The sequence below is a fragment of the Hyperoodon ampullatus genome (assembly GCF_949752795.1).
Source record: "Hyperoodon ampullatus genome assembly, chromosome: 7".
Classification (NCBI taxonomy): domain Eukaryota; kingdom Metazoa; phylum Chordata; class Mammalia; order Artiodactyla; family Ziphiidae; genus Hyperoodon; species Hyperoodon ampullatus.
The window spans coordinates 77,440,081-77,460,230 of NC_136920.1; the positions used below are offsets into that span (position 1 = coordinate 77,440,081).

The window sequence follows — 20,150 nt, forward strand, 5'->3', positions numbered from 1 at the left end:
ACAAAGGGCCTTTGGGGGCCTAGAACTTACCTTGCAGAAGGCCCCTGCTAGTACGCCGGATGAGGGGCATTTCTCACAGAGCGGATATCCACACAGCTCCAGGTCTTGGGAGACAGCCTGTGAGGCTTAGGTGCCAGGGTGTGCCTTAGGGAGGCTCTCCAAGTGAGTGCTTGCTGAGGCAACTTCTTCTCGGCAGGCAGGGGTCAGGGAGCTTGGTGGATGGGCGTGGGGTCACCAGTGGAATAATTCTCAACTGGAGGTCAGGGCATGAAAATCACTTGAAGACATTTGCACGCTGCAGTTTCCCTTGTCCAAGAGTCTCTCATCTGTGGAGATTTACACTCTGATGCCGCAGAAAGCCTCAGTCCCACTTGCCCATTCTCCTCCTCCATTCACTCCTTTCCTTTGCCTCAACAGCATCTGCAGTGCTGGGAACGGATGTCACCATGAACCCCGGTGCCTCCTTGTCTACTTTCATGGCAGTGTCCTTTCCTCCACCCATTCCTGGCGCCCAGCACTGGCCACCCTGGGAGCAGCACCTGCCACCTCTCATCACCCCCGCATTCCCTCCTGGCAGCAGCCTGCTGCTGCCAGCTTTCCCCAGGATGCCTTTGGTGGCTAATGGTGGCTGTGGCCCCAGTGCCCCTGAGGCTTGCAACTTCACTGTACAGGTCAGGTCACAAGGGAGGCCAGTGCAGGCCCCCCAGACTCAGACCTTTATCGTTCCTCAGGGCCCCCTCAACTGGAGCGCTCTAGGGGCCCTCAGCGGGAGTGCTGCATGTCCTGCACCCATATTCTTAGCAACCCCTGCGATGGAGACCATTGTGACTGCTCCAGCTGTTGGAGTTACTCAGGCTGGCAAGGGAGGCTGGACCCCAGGCTTTCCTCCTCAAGCTCCACCACCAGCTGCCCAGATGGCCCCTAACATTCGCCCAGTGAACTCTGGGCCATGGCCACATGGCACTTCCAGGGAGGGCAGCCTGGACACCAACCAGCCCTATGCCTCGCAGGAGGACTGCTCTAACCACCAGAGCGTGTACAGTAACTTCCGACGGTGGCAGCGCCTAAAGCCACTGGCCTGGAGACTCCCCAGAGTCCTGATGCAGAAGCTCTTTCCTGCTTTCTCATGTGAGTGAACGCTCAGGGGGTCATGAGCTTATCGGAGCTCTTAGATAAAGAGGAACTGGGGATGGACTCGCAGGTTAGGTTTCTAGGGATACTGGAAGCAAGGTGTGAGGGCGATGTCCACGCCATGAGAAGGCACATTGTCGGTTATACGGGCGAGCCTGCCAGTCCATGCCATCATGACTGAAATGTGCCTTATCTCAACTGACCCCATCCCCCTGTGAGTCTAGCCAGCTTGCTCTTCCATGATTCTCCTGGTAATATGGCCTGAAGACTTGCAGTCAGAGAGGGTCGTGGTGTAAGTTGAGGAGCCAAGGAGTGGATGCCACACTCTCCTGTGCTGCCGTCTCCTTTCATACAGCACTTGAGTGTACATGGCCGGGGGAGGTCACTTCGGAGAAGGGGGAGGAGCACGGGGCCCAGGAGAGCGCTTCATGCACGCCTCGACTTTGTTGATGTGGAGAATTCCACTAGGAACAGGGTGATGGTAGAGCTCTCCTAAGGGCATGGGCTCTCTCCCACTAGAGTTGTGAGCCTGGCAGGCATTTCCATCCTAAACCTCCGGTCCCTCGTAAAAAGGGGACAATCACACTTCATTCAGAGGACCGTGCAGAAGACTCCTTGGGCTAATCTATGAAGTGTCAGCAGATTGCCTGGCAAATGCCACGCCTCATTGATGATGGTGATTTTTATTATGAAAAGGCAGCCTTGAAGAGGAAAAGAGCTCCCCAAGGCACAGTGTCCCAGCTCTAGCCTGGGAGTGGATGGTCATCCTCGAGTGAGTGTGAGGTGGTGACAGCAGTAGCCGGGAAGGCTTGTCTCTGCTCTCCCAGACACCTGCCTCTCACTCTCCTGTTGCTCAGTCATGCTGTGTTGAGTGATGTGTGGTCCACGTTGGTGGGTGGGGTCAGGCAGGTGGGGGCTGGGCTGGGCACAGAGACTGACCCCGAGTGCTTACAGCCCAGCGCTTCGATCCCTGGCCCGCCTGAAGCCCACCATGACACTGGAGGAGGGACTGTGCAGGGCCGTGCAGGAATGGCAGCACATTAGCAACTCTGACCGGATGATCTACTACGAGATGGCGCAAAAGTGAGTCAGCGTCCTGGGCCCAGGGGCTGCGTGGAGGGTGAGGCGAGCGGGTGAGGGCAGGGTCTGGCCGTGGGGGTGCTCATCAGAGAGGACAAAGGAGAAGGGCTGTCGCTCGGAACGGGGGGCCCGCAGCCCAGAGGCCCTACAGTCCTCCAGAAACCCCTCCCTCACCTTGAGAGTTTGGGTCTTCTGTCCTTCCTCCACCAGGAGCTCTGCCCTCCCCTGAGTTTGACCTACCCTTGCCCTCACATGAAGGTCTCAGGACGGGGCAGGGTGAAGCTGTGAGTCCAGTAGGGGTCCAACTCCGGCCTTATGGGCTGGGCCGGGGAAAGAGCTCCACCCGCCAGCCTGCTGCTTCCTTAGTGGTGGCTGGCTGGCGGCCACTGACATAGATTTGGGACCCCCCCTCCTCACGAAAAGTGGCCTGAGTGGGTACCCTGGCATCCCTGAAGAGGCTGGGGAAGCCAGCTGTCATCAGCCCAAGGGTCTCTGGCCCTTCCAGTGTTTGCTCCACGGTAATCCCCCTTGGTTTAAGAAACAAACAAGCACCTCTCAGAGGAAAGGAAGGCCTGTCCTCTAAGCTCAGCATCCACATCGTCCAGCCTCTCCTGAGCCCTGTCTCCAGGTCTACGTTCCAGAACTCTCAGTCCCAACCCAGGGTCCTGGATTTGGGCAAGGACCCCTGTGGGGAACACATGCCTGTTCCAGCCTCTGGCTGTCAGCCCTTCATGTGGCTCTGGATGGGGGGCATGAGGAGGGTGCCCCCTGGGTCAGCCACGTGTCCCGTTGACCTGGTTCAGTGCAGCGACCTGGCTCTATGCTGTTGAATGCTCTCCAGTGCTGGTGAGGCAGGAAGGGTCCCAGATCTTCTATCAGTTCCAGGAGCAGCTCTCTGCTGTGGACAGCACCTCACAGGGCCTTGACAGCCCCAAGGCACATCCTCTCCCAATCCCTCATTCTTGGCTGCCTTTGTTGGGCTCCAGAACCCAGGCCATTTTCTCAGGGTGGCCTGTGCCTCCGTCACACCCCAGGTTCATGGAATTTGAGGCAGAGGAGGAGATGCAGATTCAGCAGTTGCAGTGGATGCAGTGCGCGCAGGGCCTGCCTCTCCAGCCCCACCGAAGCTGGATCCTCGGGGGCCCCCAGCCCCAAAAGTGGGCCTTCAGCCAGCCACCCAGGTTCCCACTGGAGTTGAACACACAGGTAACAGGGGCCCAGGGTTGGCCACTGTTCCCATGTGGATCATCTTCCTTCATAACAGGGGCATTGGTCTTTCAAGCAAAACAGCCACCGAGGCGGGGGGTGGGGGGGTGGGGTCTCAGATGCCCTTTGTCACTACGGGGTATTGACTTGGTCAATCTTGTAACTTCTCTCACACCTCCCTGTCAAAGGACTGCACACAAAGTCTGCCTAAGAAGTGGGCTTGACGGGGACACCCCTGGAAAACTGGAGGTTCCCCACTTCCTTACACGTGACTCTCTTAGATGCCCCCTTACCTCCCCCCTCCAACTGTGCATGAAGCTTCAGGTGGTCCTGACTCCCCCACAACCACATCCATGTCCCCCAACAATGCCCTCACCAGCGTGCCCGGTGGTCAGGAGGTGGACCGGGAGCCCCTCACCTTCCTTCCCTTCCTCCTGCTCTGCCTCAGCCTGTGCTCCCAGGATGTCCGGCCCCAGCGCCCAGCCCTCCCGCCCGAAGCCACACAGGTCCCAGCGACCCCCGGAGCCCAAGGCACCCGAGGAGCTTCCACCTGAGGCTGTGAGGGAGTATATGGGCATCATGGAGGCGCTGGTGGGGCCCGTCCACTCAGCCACAGGCGACTCAGATGCAGAACGGGGAGAGGACGGACATGAGCTGCAGCAGGAAGAGGACGGCACCTACTCGGACCCGGATCTCTTAAGCTACATCGACAAGCTGTGTTCCCAGGAGGACTTTGTCACCAAAGTAGGCTAGGCCTGGAGACTGGGGTCTGCAAGATGCCAGGGCATGGAACTCTCAGCACCCAAGATCTGGGTTCTGCTCAGGCCGTTGGGACTTAAGCTCAGCTCCTTGTTCCTGAGCCTGGTGTTAGGGGAGGTTTACGCAGATGTTTGTGTGTATATGTTTGTGTCTACTGTGTGTATGCCTTTGTGTCTGTGTCTGTGCCTCTGTATATGTGCTCTTTTGTGTGTGACTGTGTATGTGCATGTTTGCATGTGTGTGTGTGTGCGCTGACCATCCCCGCCTTGTGGAGGAGAGTGGGGTGGGTCTCTGCTTTTCACTTTCCCTCCTGGCCTTCTTGTCTCACAGGCCACTCCTGGCCAAGGATGCTCACTCACAGCCTCTTCTTTCTGTTCTAGGTGGAGGCAGTCATTCACCCTGGATTCCTGGCAGATTTGCTTTCCCCAGACCCACAGCTGGATCTCTTGGCCCTAGAGAAGGAGCTGGAGCAGGAGGAAGGGCTCACCCCCGAAGAAGTGAGTCAGGGGAGGGAGAGGGACACTCAGGGAGCCAGGGGACCCCACGGGAGGGGGACCCCAGGTGATCCAGGGGACAGGGAAACCCAGATGACCCAGGGGAGCCAGAGGAGGGAGGGATCCCCGGTAGAACAGGGGACACAAGGGACACCCAGGAAGACCAGGGCACGGAGGGACCCCAGTGAACAGGGGAGAGGTAGGGCCCCAGAACAGGAGGGCCACAGAGCGCTGTCCATCCCTCCCCTGCCTGGGACGCCTGGCATGGGGAAGGGCCCGTTCTGGGGTGGGTGCAGTGCAGGGTGAAAGGAAGGAGAGGACGGGGAGCCGGGAGGGGAGGGAAGGTCACAAAGCTGGGAATCAGTTGCAGGAGGATGGCAGGACTGCCACAGTGTCTGAATTTGGATTCGAGTCCTGGGGTCGCCCGTCCCCTCCTCCCCCCCCAGGGCCATTGTCCCACTGCCCAGTGCTCCTCCCCTCACACGTGTGTGTGGAGCCGTCACTGTCCTCCTCTCTCCTACCAGCTGGTGCAGAAACGACTCCTGGCCTTGAAAGAGGACGACGGTGTGCGGGCAGTCCCGAGTCACAGGGCACCCGGAATGGCCCCGAGTCACAGGGCACCCGGAATGGCCTCAAGTCCTTCTGAGTCCGACGCCGGCCAAGGTGCCCAGAGGCACGACCAAGACCCCCATCTAGGGGTCAGTGATGAAGCCTGCCCACCAGAGATTGATTCTGAGGCTCTTCGTAGGCTCATCCAAACAGACACTGCCCTGTGCAGGCCCAAAGTCTTTGTTCCCTCTGGAGGACGTCAGGAGTTCTCTATATTCCGGCCCGTACGGCTCTCCCCTCCCCAGGGTCAAAGGCGCACTGGCCCTCTACTGAGATCCAGGGATGCGTCTGTTCTCAGAAAGGCCTCTCCTCTTCGGGAGGCCCGAGTGCCCAGGGACGGGTCCAGTGAGAATGAGGAGGTGCTCCAAAGCGTCTTCATCGTAGACTCTCAGCATATACTGGTGCCTTTCGGGATGTCCCTCAGTCCTGCGCATGTCTCAGCCCTGGCTTCCTCTGGAGGTTGGGGGGCCCAGAGTGCTCCCCAGTCCCCCTCCTCTCAGAGAAGAGGCCTCAGCCCAGCTCCACCAGCCGCTCCCAAGTCGAGGAAGCGGGCTCTGTGTGGAGGCCCAGCCGCTGCTGAGAAGCTGCCCATCCCCGGGGCCGGCCTCGGCGTCTCTGGGAGGCCAGCCTTGGCTCTGGGGCTGGCTCGCCCCTCACAGCTGAGAAAGAGAAAGCGTGACCCGTTTGACACAAAGAAGCGTGGGAAGAGGAGGAAGAAGCACTGCAGCCGGTAGGGAACAGCTGGGCCGGCCCCCAAGGGCGAGGCCCCAGGGCAGCCCCCTGGGGAGCCTAGGGGCTCCTCCTCCTCCCAGTGCTGATCCTGGATGATGTGGGGGGAAGGGAGGGGGCAGGACCACCAGGGCGGGGAGGGGGAGCGGGATTGTGGGGGGTTAGGGAGGTGGGGGAGGTGGGTGTGGCCAGGTGTGGGTGGGAGCAGGACCTTTGGAGTGATGTATGTAAATTGTGAACAAAGATCGTTTTCGTGGGAAATGCTCTCAGGCCACTGTCATCTTGTTGGTGTTGAGCTGCTCCACAGAGAGCGATCCTGAGAGGAAGGAAGGATGAGGGAGGTCGCAGGAGCTCTGGGTCTACAGGTGGCCACACCTTTCCTCCACATAGACAAGGACTCCTCAGGCTGCCCCTGGGAACGCACAGCTCTCACTTTCCCCAGGGACCCCCTCATCAGCCCCTTCTCTAACGCCTGCTTGGCTAGGGGCCTTCCGGGGCATCTGTACCATCTTCTGCATCCCCGAACCTTCTGGGGAGGCAGAGCTGCATTGTGCCTTTCAGCCCTCTGGACACTCACCAGTTTCTAGGATGGAGCCTGGAGACAGCCCTTGTCATTATGGAGCTTCTCTCTGCTTTCCTCATGTGGCCAGACGACGGCGCTGGGATGACCCTCCGCTCATCCAGGGTTTCCTGTGTGGGTGGCCTGACCAGAGACGAAAAGTCTTGGCCATGGGGACAGGACTGTCTGCCTCATCGTAGTGGGAGCATCCTCTAGTCCCACTGGGATTATTGCAATGTGGAGAGTGGTGGAAGCAGCTACCTCTTAATCCCAATGAGGATGCAACAAGGGGAATGGGTGTGGGGAAATTCATGGGGCACCCGTTAAAGGTGTGTATAAGGGAAATGACAGTTGGGCCCCTTTGTGGAACTTGTGGGATTTCTGTGCAGCAGCATCTCGTTCAACTGAGGGAGGAGGACCCATCTGGCTGTGGCTGTGGGGACTGGCGTTAGGGGCCTACGGGTCTGCAAAGACACCCCAGAACTACTGTCCCTTCCCTTTGCACACATGGCTGGACATGTATGTGTATTGGTATCAACACTGGTTTGTATCCCCATAGAAAACAGATCCTCCTAACAAACTATGACCACGTTGCACAAGAACAGCTTGCTCACAGGGGCAGCAGGGTGTGGGAGAGGTGTCTGTGGCCCCAGATCTGAGTGGGAGCTGGGATCCATGCTGAGGAGTGTGGAGGCCTCAGTCACCGTCCTGTGGGTGCCGGCAGAGACTTCGAATCATCAGAGCAGGGGAAATGACCCCCTCATTAGAGTGAGATGAGCAAACAATGAGGGGCAGGGAGTAGACCCCTGCTGTCTCCCAGAAGTGCCTCCCCTCCCAGTCTGCTTAGCCTCTGGCACAGCCTGTGTTGGCTCACCTCTGAAGCCCCTTCCTCCTAAAGCACTGAGATGCTCTGATCTTTTATGGACCTGCCCTGGGCCTCACCCCCCCTTCCCTGCTGGCCAAAGGCTCTTCTCCTGCTTCTGACTTCTGATTCCTTCCCCAGGACCCAGGCAGGTGTTAGGACAACAGAGATTCCCTGAACATGACCCCTACACCACCAGCATGCAAAACTGGGGCCGCAGGCTTCCACAGGTGGCATGACTCTCTGCTGGACCCTGCAAAGAGCTTGGAGAAGAAAGGGGCTCATGTCTCTCCACCTCCACAGAATCTGTACATCAGCCTCACAGGTCCCCCTCTGTCCAGGTGGGCAGCACATATGTGCTCCCAGCCCTCCTTGACCCTTTGTGAAAGAAAGTTTTTGCAGCTTAGTAGTCTGATATTAGTCAAGGTGTCTCAGGGCTTGTTCCTTTGGAAGCCGTACAGGAGAATCTGTTTCCTTTCCCTTTCTGTCTTCTAGAGGCTGCCTGCATTCCTTGGAATTAGTCCCTTCTTCCATCTTCAAAGTGCATCACTTTAATCTCTGCTTCCCTCATCCCATGGTCTCTCCAACTCTGACTCTTCCTGTGTCCCTCCTATACAGCTCTTTGTGTCTATATATAGCCCACCCAGAAAATTTAGGATAATCTCTTCATCTCAACATTTTTTACTTAGTCACAGCTGCAAAGTCCATTTTTCCATACAAGGTAACGTTCACATATTGTCATAGGAGGGGTTAAACACGGACGTTTTTGGGGAACCAGAATTTACCCTACTAGAAGAAATCCACAAGAATACCTACCATCAGAATCCACATGAATAATAGACTATGACCAAGTGGAATTTATTCCAGGGATGCAAGCCTTGTTCAATGGTAAAAAATCATCAATGTAATCTACCATATTGAGTCTAAAGAAGAAACACATACTGTCACACCACTTAATACAGAACAGGCATTTAACGAGATTCAACACCCATTCATATTAAAAATGCTCAGAAAACTAGGAATAGAAGGTCACTACCTCAACCTAATAAAGAACATCTACAAAAAACCTACTTCTAACATCACATGAAATGGTGAAAGAATGAATGCTTTTCCCTGAGTTCAAAAACAAGGTTAGAATGTCCACTCTTATCTTAGTTTTCAACTTAGTACTTTAGATTCTAGTTAGTGTAGTATAGCAAGAAAAGGAAAAAAGAGGCATACATATTAGAAAAGAAGAAATATAACTGTCATTATTTACAGATGACATAATTGTCTACATAGAAAATTCCAAGGAATGTATAAGTAGACTCATAATAAATTATAATAACTTGCTTTAGCAGGATCTCAGAATATAAAATCAATACATACACATTAATACACAACATTGATCATATTTCCATATACTAGTAACAAACTGAACGATTAAAAACCAAAATTTAAAACATATTAAATAGGTTCCAGTTCAAGATGGCAACACAGGAAGATCCTGAACCCACCTCCTCCCACAAACACACCAAATCTACAGCTACATATGGAAAAATTTCCTCTGAAGAAAACTAAAAGATGGTGGAGCAACCCCTTCACATCAGGAAAACCAGAGGGAAACCACATCAAAACAGGTAGGAAAGGCTGAGACACAATTTTGCCATAAACCCCATCCTTGGTGTGGAGACACACAATTAGGAAGGAACTCAAAACCTGGAGCTTCTTCCTGAGAGGTGAAGGGTTATGGACCCCACATTGGGCACTCCAAATTTTAAGGCTGGCACCTGAGAGACAGACCCTCAAAACATCTGACTTTGAAGACCAACAAGGCACATCCCATGAGACCCACAGGGCTGTGGTGAACTGAGGAACAGCTCTTAAAGGGCCTGTGCACAGACTCACCTGTCCCAGGGCCAAGTGTAGAAGCAGCCCTTTGAAAAGCACTCTGACTTTTTGTGAAAGAGACTCACTTCCCAATTTTAAAGCATTCATCTGAGGAACAGGGGCCTGCTGGAATACTCCCCAGGGACAGAGGCTGGCGGGTGCCATCTTCCTGCTCTCTCTCTGCCTTGATAAAACTGAAAGGTGCCATCTTTTTTCCCCTTTTTCCTTTCCTGCAGGTGACAACTTTGTGCTCCAGCCAGCTGGCTCCTTCTTCCCTGCTCTTCCTCTGTCTTGGTATATATATATATATTTTTCTTCTTCTTTTTCTTTTTTTCTTTTCCCTCTTTCCCTTTATTCAAATGGTGTCATCTTTGCACTCTTCCCACCGCCTCACTCAGCCAGTAAGCATCATCTTCACACTTTCCTTCTGATGTGCTCCAGAGAGCCAGAATCTCCAAGACAGGAGATCCCATTTTTGTGGCCTCCACTCAGGGGATGCTCCTTGATCACCTGGCTCTGGAGGCCAGGAGGGATTTCTTTTCTGGGTCCCATGGGACTGTAACAATTGGAGAGACAGTTCTTGGCAGGATACCACCCCCAGGATGTACCACTACACATCAGACTGAGACACAGCCCCAGCCTTTACATGAAAAAGGCCTATTTGCTAGTAGGGACAAGACTTAAGAGCAGGCTTCAGGTTCAAGCACACATCTAGAGGCTACGGATGTGCTCTCGGGGAAGGTAGGCTGGGGGTGCCATCTCTCCACCCTCACTCTGCCTTACTACAGTTCACTGGTATCTCCCAGAATGGAGCTTGTACACTTATCTGAAGCACTGTTTTCTTGTGACTGCTCCCCAGGGAACACCTTCAGATTGCTTGCTTCTGGGGCGCAGCAGGGCTTACACTTGCAATCTCACAAGACTAAATACATTTGCATTCTTTAAAAGCTGTTACCAAGTTTTCTGGCTTCCTATCAACCTGAATCTAGGTGCTGCCTGAGATCCTCCACTTTGGGTTGCTCATTTGTCTTGGCACACCCTCAACTGCTGGGATGCTGTGCCAGGTCTATTAAAAATAAACTGCTTAGACAATCACAAAGGTTTGAGAGGCAACCAAGAGTAGACAGGGTTAAATGACAAGGTTCATCTGTCACACAGCTCTTCAAGACTGGGAGATGTGGCTATTTCACTTAATGCATAGAAACCAACACAGGGAGTCAAGCAAAACGAAGAAAGAGAGGACTATACTCCAAAAAAAGAACAAAATAAAACCTCAGGAAAAAATCTTAATGAAATGAACATAAGTAATTTACTTGATAAAGAGTTCAAAGTTATGGTCATAAAAATGCTCACTGAACTCACAAGGAAAATGGATGAAAACAGTGAGAACTTCAACGAAGAAATAAAAGATATAAGAAAGTTCCAAATAGAAGTCACAGAACTGGAGAATGCAATAACTGAACTTAGAAATACAGTAGATGAAGCACGAGAAAGAATAGGTGAACTCAAAGACAGGTCAGAGGAACTCATCCAATCAGAGAATAAGGAAGAAAAAAGAATGAAAATAATGAATATAGCTTAAGGGATTTAGGGCACATCAAATGGAATAACATTCACCTCATAGGAGCTCCAGAAGGAGAAGAGAAAAGGGGGCAGAAAACATTTGTAGAAATAATATCTGAAAACTTTTCCTAACCTGGGGAAACAAACAGACATCCAGATACAGGAAGCCCAGAGAGCTCCAAAGCAGATCAACCTAAAGAGATCCATACCAAGAGATATTAAAATTAAAATGTCAACGTTAAAGATAACAAGGGAATCTTAAAATCACCAAGAGAAATACAACTTGTTATATAACTTGTTATATACAACGTGTTATACAACTTGTTATATAACTACATCAACCTAAAAAGCTTCTACACAGAAAAATAAACAATCAACAAAATGAAAGGGGAAGCTACAGAATGGGAGAAAATATTTGCAAATCATGTACGTGATAAGGTGTTAATATCCAAAATATATAAGGAACTCATACAATGGCTATATATCTATATATCCATATATAGATATATAGATATAGATAGATATAGATTTTCAAACAATTCAATTAAAACTTGGGCAGAAGAACTGAATAAAAAATTTTCCAATGAAGACATCCAGATCACCAACAGGTTCATGAAAAGATGCTCTACATCACTAATCACCAGGGAAATGCAAATCAAAACTACAACGAGATATCACCTCAAAGAGACTAAGAGGTAACAAATGTTGACAAGGATGCAGAAAAGGAAACCCTTGTGCACTGTTGGTGGGAATGTAAATTGGTACAGCCGCTATGGTAAACAATATGGAGTCTCCTCAAAAAATTAAAAAGAAAACTACCATACATTAGCAATCCTGCTTTGGGTATATATATATCCAAAGAAAATGAAATCACTATTTCAAAGAGATATCTGCACTCGCACGTTCATTGCAGCATTATTCACAATTGCCGAGAGATGGAAACAACCAAAGTGTCCATACATGGATAAATGGATATAGAAGATGTGGTATGTACACAGATGGAATATTATTCAGCCATGAAAAAGAAGAAAATCCTGCCACTTGCAACAACATTTATGGATCCTTGGGGCATTATGATGAGTGAAATAAGTCAGAGAGAGAAAAATAAATACTGTATGATATAACTAAATTGTAGACTCTAAAACAGCCAAACCCAGAGAAACAGAGAATAGAATGGTTGTTGCCAGGGGTTGGGGTTGGCGGAAATGGGGAGATGTTGACCAAAGGGTAAAATATCCAGTTAGCACATGAATTTCTGGGAATCTAATCTACAGCATGGTGATTGCAGTTAACAGAACTGTATTATATACTTTAAAGTTGCTAAGAGAGTAGATCTTAAATGTTCTCACCAAAAAAAAGAAATGGTATTTATGCGAGGTAACGGAGTTGTGTTAACTAGCTCCGCTGTGGTAATCATTTCACAACATGTAACATACCAACAGGTTGTACACCTTAAACTTACACAATGCTATATGTCAATTACATCTCAATAAAGTTAGGAAAAATACAGAAAACAGACTGTTGCCCAACATTCAAGCAAAAATACTAGTTTTGGACTGCTTTTTCTTGAATTTAATCATTGTGCCTTCTTGAATCTGTTTTGTATCACATGATAGCAGACTCATAGAGGCAGCTTACTTTTGATCAGGTGCAGCCAAAAAGAAGCAACTGATGGTATATGGGAGTTTAGGGATAAGCTATGAGATTTCTCCCTTTCTTCCTCTACTTTGTGAAGATTCTCCAGCAGCAAATGTGTAACTTCCACAGCTCCAACTCCAATGAGACAGAACTGGTATGGTCTGGCATTGATGATCATTTAACCTGGCCCTGGACTCCTTTACAACCCTCTCCTTAACTTTGCCTTTCCAGCATAGGGGTACAAGTAAATTCCTGTTCCTACTAATCACTCCATTATCTAGGTGGCCCTTCTTTACTTCTCAGAAGTTTCATCACTGGTGTTCTTAATACCCTGTATTAAATTTATTTGCAAAGACTTGAAACAATTTCTATTTTATTTGTTATGGGCAAATACAGTATAATAGAATTTCCAAATATTAAAAAAATTAGAAGACACATGAAATCTCAAAATGGGGAAATGTTAGCCACGTTTAGGAAGAAAATGTACTAATATTATTGGAGGAGAGAATTCAGGAATTGGAAGATAACACTAATGAGTTTGGAAGGTATAAGACTGTGGAGAAGTTTGAATGGTGGGCTTCATGCCACAGGAAATAGGGAGTGATTCAAAGTTCTATAAAGATTGTGCTCACTCCAGCAGCACATATACAAAGTTTCATAAGATTAATCTGAAAGTGGTAGGCAGTTTGGAGTAAGTGATGGAGTGATGTCAAAGAAAAATTGCACCAGATGGTTAAACAGGCAAGGAGTACTTTACTCAAGATGATTCTGTAATAGGGGAGAGAGACTGAACTCCGTTCTGCTGAAACAAAAGGCATGGAAGTTTTTAGATGCCAGGATGAGCTGTAGGAAAAATAGTAGAGGATGCTGGGGAAGAGGTTGGTCAATATAATTAGACCATCTCTGTTTGCTTTGGCTCTTATCAAAGTTAGGCTCCTATACTCCCCACAGAGACTGGGAACTAGGGGCAATACCTTTCTTGAAGGTTATATTTCAAAGAGCTGACTCCCAGATCCTTGAGAAAGACATTTCTGGGTTGGAAAATTATCAAGTGACTAGGAGAAAATTTACATCTCAAAGGGGCAGAGAAAGAATTTATAATTTCAAGTTTCTTAAAGTAAATGTTTTCAGAAAAGGGAGGTTAGAGGTCTATGGTAAAGAAAAATCCTGTCTGAAGTTTAGCCAAACTGAGGGAAACATTAAGGCCATCTTGATCAGTAGTTAAAATTAGCATTACCTTCAGGAAGGTTATTTTATAAAGAAAAGCAATGCTTTAGAAACTTTCTCAGAAGAATCAAAAGTAACTGTCTGCTAGTTAGATACAGGTCAGGAATAATGACAAAGGGCAGTTACAAGGTAAACTCAACTAATGTTCTCTGCGTTGTAGCTTTAATAAAGATGAAATAAGTAGAAAAAATATAATCCATTGGTACACGGTGACAGCCAGTTGGATGGATTGCCCAATTAGAAATACTTCTTTATTTTCTAGTCATTATCAGTCAAGGATTAACAAACCGACTTTTATTAGATATACTTCTGTCTAGGGATTGAGAAATATCAATTATTTAAACTTAATCACTACTTTATTTCTGTGAGATTTTAAAAAATATACTTTGGGGAAAAGTAATGGAAGAGTGATATAGCACTAAAACATTGAAGTGAATGACATAATAAGATCCTATCTTTCTCAATTTAAGGAGAAAAAAAGGGAGGGCAAAAGAAATGGGCAGAAAGTAAGTTTACCTACCAGTCATTGTGTCAAGTGTTTTCATATATTTATCTAATTTAATACTCACAAAACAATGAGACATAAGGAAGATATTTATCCCATTCCATAGATGAAACTCTGTTTACAAAGTAATATATCAACCATTTGTAGAGCTGACCCTTGAATTTAAGGCCTTACGTCTGTTGAAATGCAAGAGCCAAACCCTGCTAATACAAGGTGCTTAGAGTAGGTAGACTTCAGTGAGCAGGAAAATTAGAGCATGCGTGAACTGATGACAAGTTTTGCTGATCTAGTAGCTTTGTGAGATTTGTCTAGATTCAAAGGCCCTTGCTCTACTAAACCATCAAATTAGAGGTGGTCTCCTTCTTAAACAACCAATATGTGCAGAGCTATTCAGATTTTGGGTCATGGTATTGTTTCAAGGATTAACTATTATCACTGGCTTTTCAAATTTTAACTTTAGAAAGTCCTTGCTTTTGTTGGAAGCAATGTTAAATTTTGATGCAGTTGTTTGCAGGGATGAAACTTGGTCGCCCTCTGGAGGCTATTCTCAGGTCCGACTAGCATACCTTAATTTTGAGAAAGAAGTCAGGTCTTAACAATTTAACAACTCATTTTAAATGTGTGGAAATTATGTATATACATTATACTTTTTTAGAGGTTACAAAACATTGAGTTCAAAATGCTCAAAATATTTTAAAATGCTGAATTAAACGTTTTATGGCATAGCATGTTTTGAATTCCTGTTCTCCCTTTGGAAATGGAGACGGTCATCATTCTCCTTTTATCATGCAATATCTATAGTGGGACTAAAACCGTTATTTTTCCTCCCCTATTATAGAAACACATGGGCAATTAGTTCTATAAATTGAATGATAAAACATATGACACAATACTATACACTCAATTACTACCAAGATCTTTCATTTTAAGTTTTAAAAAACAATCTCTAAATTTCCAATTAAAAAAATTTTTTTTCTTTCTCTCAGAGATAAAACATCAGAGCCCTTAAAAACAGAATGGCTCAAAGGATAAAAATGTTTTGCTCCCTAGTTCATTCTTGTTCAGTTTTCTTGTAGAAGGTGTATTATACCAGTTAGTGTAAATTACACAAGCAAAGTTCTTGCCATACATTGGTGACAGCTTTTCTACATAAAGTAAGCAGTTAAGGGGCTTCCCTGGTGGCGCAGTGGTTAAGAATCCACCTGCCATTGCAGGGGACACGGGTTCCAGCCCTGGTTCCCGAAGATCCCACATGCCACGGAGCAACTAAGCCCGTGCGCTGCAACTACTGAGCCTGCGCTCTAGAGTCCGTGTGCCACAACTACTGAAGCCCGTGCACCTAGAGCCCATGCTCCGCAACGAGAAGCCACCGTGATGAGAAGCCCGCACACTGCAACAAAGAATAGCCTCCACTCTCCGCAACTAGAGAAAGCTCGCGTGCAGCAACGAAGACCCAACACAGAGCCAAAAATAATAAATAAATAAATATTTTTAAAAAAGTAAGCAGTTATGAGCTGCTATAAACCTACTGTTTCTTTACTTGATTTAAATGAATTTAATTCTTTAAATAACTGAGCAGGTAGAGAATTTAGACTCAGCCATTATTAGAGGTACCTTATACAACCAAAGTGGTATAAAAACCCTGTAACATGAAAGTGTTGTGGAGGTCCTTCTGGTCTTCTGAGACCGGGACACCTGTACCTTCATGTCCCATTTATAAATGTTCCTCTATAATGTTTGGGATGCTGAAATATTTGATGAGATAGATACCTCATGCCTATTACATGCCTTCCCTATATCTCTCTCAACTACATCCCTCTAATGAGTTGGTGCAGCTCCAAGGCTCTATCCAGTAACAAGGTAGTGTCAGGCAGTGCTTGTTGTACTCACTGGCTTTTAATCCTCCAACTGCCTTGTAATCTCCTCCTTCACACCTTGATGCTTAGAAATGGCATATTTCCTGAGGAAGAGGTTTCTAGGGAGTCCTGTATACTTGCCTGAAATGGGGACAGGAGGATGGAGGAACAGAAGGGAAGATATAGGGAAGATGAACGGATTTTTTTTAATATAAATTTTTCTGCCATAAAAACTATAGGTACCAAGCAAAGCAATCAGGGAAATTTATATTCATGCATTAATTTACCACTTACAACGATGAGTAGATAGAGAACATTAGATAGATTAAGGAAGTATCTAGGAGGTAAAATGGATAAGGTTGATAATGGATAGGATATAGTGGCTGATGCGAGAGGTTGAACTCAAGGATTATTGTTAGGTGCCTGGTTTATACAACTGGGTGAATGGTGTCACTACACACTAAGACAAATGAAAATGAAGGAGGAGAGATTCGGCAGTTTAGGGAGACCATGAGTATTTAGCTTTATGTATATTTTAAATGAACAGATTTAGATGTTAATTAGGCAACTGGATTTACAGAATTCAGATTAGAGGTCTCAGGTACAAAAAATGTCCAAACTTTATGGAGTTGATAACTGAAGCTGTGTGTTTCTGTGAAATCATATTATGAGTTCTAGAGTGAGAGGACATAATGGCCTAAAACTGAATTTTGAAGAATTTCAACATTTAATGTCTGAGGAGAAGGATACGTCCCTGCAAAGAAGATAGAGAATGAACTGCCGCAGAGATTAGAAAACCAGAGGAGTTTTGGGGTCAAGGAAAATCAAGTCTCAAAGACAGAAGCAAATCCTACTTACGGATCAAGTAACTAGGAGATAAAATTTTCACATCACATCCATGGATTTGGAAATAACTTATGAAGTACCTTTTTATTGGAGTAATAAAAGATGGATTCGATTGGGAGTGGGTTGAAGCATGAGAAGGAAGTCATAAAGTGAAGATATCAAATATAGATAAACATTTTTAAACAGCTTTATGGAGGTACAACTGATGCACAAAAAATGGCACATGTTTAATGTATACTATTTGATGAGTTTGGACATATGCATAAAGCCATGAGACAATTAACACAATCAAGGTAATAGACATATCTGTCCCCTCCAAAAGCTTCCTTGTGTCCCATTTTTTCTGTGTGTGGTAAGAACACTTAACATGAAATTGACCCTCTTAACTAATTTTAAGTGCTTAACACTGTTGTTAACTACAGACACTATTTGTACAGCAGATTTCTCGAATTTATTCATCTTGTATAACTGAAAATTCATACCTATTGAACAACAGCTCCCCATTTCTCCCTTTCCCCAGCCCCATGGCAACCAACCAACATTCTATTCTCTGCTTCCATGAAGTCTGATTATTTTAGATACCTCATATAAATGGAATTATGCAGTATTTGTCCTTCTGTGACTGGCTTATTTACTTAGCGTATTGTCCTCCAGGTTCATCCCTGTTGCCACAATGGTAGAACCTCCTTCTTCTTTTAAAGTTGAAAATATTCCATTGTAAATATATACTACATGTTTTGAACCATTCATCTGTCGATGGACATTTTGGGAAAAGCTTCTTGACATTGATCTTGGCAATGATTTATTGGCTATGACACCAAAAGCACAGACCACAGAAGCAAAAATAGACAAGTAGAACTACATCAAAATAAAAAGCTCCTGCACAGCAAAGGAAACAACCAACAGAATGGAAAGGTAACCAATGGAATGGGAGAAAATATTTGCAAATCATGTATCTGGTAAGGGGTAAATCTCCAAAATTTATAAGGAATTCCCACAACTAAGTAGCAAATAAACCAAATAACTCGATCAAGAAATGGGCAAAGAACTTGAATATACATTTTCCAAAGAACACATATGAACGGCCAAAATGTATATGAAAAGGTACTCAGCATCGCTAATCATCAGGGCAATGCAAATCAAAATCACGAAGAGATATCACCTCACACCTGTTAGGATGCTTAGTTTCAAAAATACAAAGGTAACAAGTACTGGGGAGAATATGGAGAAATTGGATCTCTTGTACACTGTTGGTGGGAATACAAAATGGTATATAGTCACTATGGAAAACAGTATGGAGGCTTCTCGAAAAATTAAAAATAGAACTATCATATGATTTAGCAATCCCACTTCTGAATGGATATATGTATATATATATGTATATATGTGTGTGTGTGTGTGTATATATATATGTATAAGAGAACTGAAATCAGGATCTCAAAAAGATTGCACTCTCATGTTCATTGAAGCATTATTCACAATTGCCAAGATATAGAAAAACATTTTCAAGAATTATTTTAAAAACTGTGCCTTTGAAGAAGAGATAGTGTGGTAATTAGTAACAGAAGTCAGGTGGAGAAAGGTGAGTTTGGTTTTGCTTTTCTTTTTTGCTTTACTCTTCTTTATTATTTTTCCCAATTTGGAAGATTTTAGAATGTTGAAAAAAGATAGTGGAAAAGATCCAGATTAGAGAAGGTATTGAACAAAATAAGGATCCTTAGAGAGTGCAAGGTGATGCAATCCAAATCAGGAGTAAGGGAATTGGGTTTAGTAGGAATAGAGCTTCTGTTCTGTTAAATTACCAAAGGAGATAAAGATGGCAGCAGATGTAGTAACTCTATTATGTTAATTAACAGGAAAGTTCTCCTAATGTTTTTTCTTTTCTTTTCTGTGAATTAAAAGAGATTATCTCCTGATATTATAGCAAATGGTGGGGACATGCCATTTAAGAATAGTGCAATAGCTGAATCACTTTGTTATAAAGCAGAAACTAACACAACATTGTAATGCAATTATACTCCAATAAAGATTAAAAAAAAAAAAGAATAGTGCAGCAATAGAGAACAAAGTGTAAAGAGTGGGAAATGATGGGTCCAGATTAATGTAGCAGAATTAAAGGGCAATATTAAAGGACCTTTTAGGTTAGTGATCGTGAATTTATAAAGGAAACAATCTAAACTATTATACACTTTACTTGGGAAGACTTTGAAAGCTGGAGATCAAGAAAAGAGAAAGCAATGGTTTGGGTTGATCCAGCATAATTAAAAGACACTGGAACAGGGCTAGGGACAAACACACTATTAGATAATGGACATTGGAATGTAAGAGAGTAAGGAGAGATACAGAGGCAGTATCAGGAGAAAGCAAGGGAGTAAACAGACTTGCGTCAAAGTACTATCATAGTGGTGGGGTATTTGAACAAGTGAACTGGAATGTGAGAAGTTATTGTAAAGGGATGGCATATTTGTGTGAATAATTTTTAAAGACTATTTCTCTTTTTCCAGCTCTGATTTTTATTTTAGAGGACTGACTCCTGAAAACTCGGTTTCCCAGGATTCACTGACAACTAGCTTCCAATTAATTTTGAGTAAAGGAAGGACTGGTGAGAGTTTGGAGGAAGGCGATAGGGGAGAACCCAGAATGCCCTCTTTCTTTGAGTTGTACATACAACTGAGGCTTCGTCTCCCTCATGCGTCCAATTTCCTGCTCAAGGGCTTCTCCCTCCATGTTCCCAGCACCCACCAGCAGTCTCTCCATTCATTCCAGTTCTGCTTAGGGGATTCAGTCTTTCCAAACTCTAGGTTGCCTTCCTATTTCATTTGACTCCAGCTTTTATAACTTTTGAAACAAGCTCCTTTTATTAAAATCTACTTTCTAAACTTCCTGAAGCAGATTTCCTGTCCTGCATGAGTAATCCCAGGAAAAAGATGCTCAAGATGGGACTCTGGAATAAGGTTTTGAGCTTGAATGTAATAGTGACTCCATTGCCAATGCAAAGACAAGTGCTTCTTCCGAGTAGTGGAAGCAATAAATAAATTACCAGCAATATTTGCTTTGAACATATTGCCAGTTGAAGACAATACTTTTACATCTCAAGCGGCAGCTGATTTTGTCTATTACAGCAGTAATACCTACAAGCACCATGGGGACCATTAGCTGCTTCTTATAGCACCAGAGAGCTTACAAAATGAAAATGTTTACACTTAATGTTAAAAGG

General features: G+C 45.9%; 1 pseudogene across 1 annotated transcript; it reads left to right on the forward strand.

The window, feature by feature from the left end:
• Nucleotides 1-446: 446 nt before the first annotated feature.
• Nucleotides 447-6,013, forward strand: LOC307055615 (NUT family member 2G-like; annotated as a pseudogene). The gene is made up of 6 exons: nucleotides 447-1,128; nucleotides 2,086-2,214; nucleotides 3,246-3,417; nucleotides 3,866-4,161; nucleotides 4,557-4,673; nucleotides 5,195-6,013. The product of its transcript is annotated as an NUT family member 2G-like (transcript).
• Nucleotides 6,014-20,150: the final 14,137 nt, after the last annotated feature.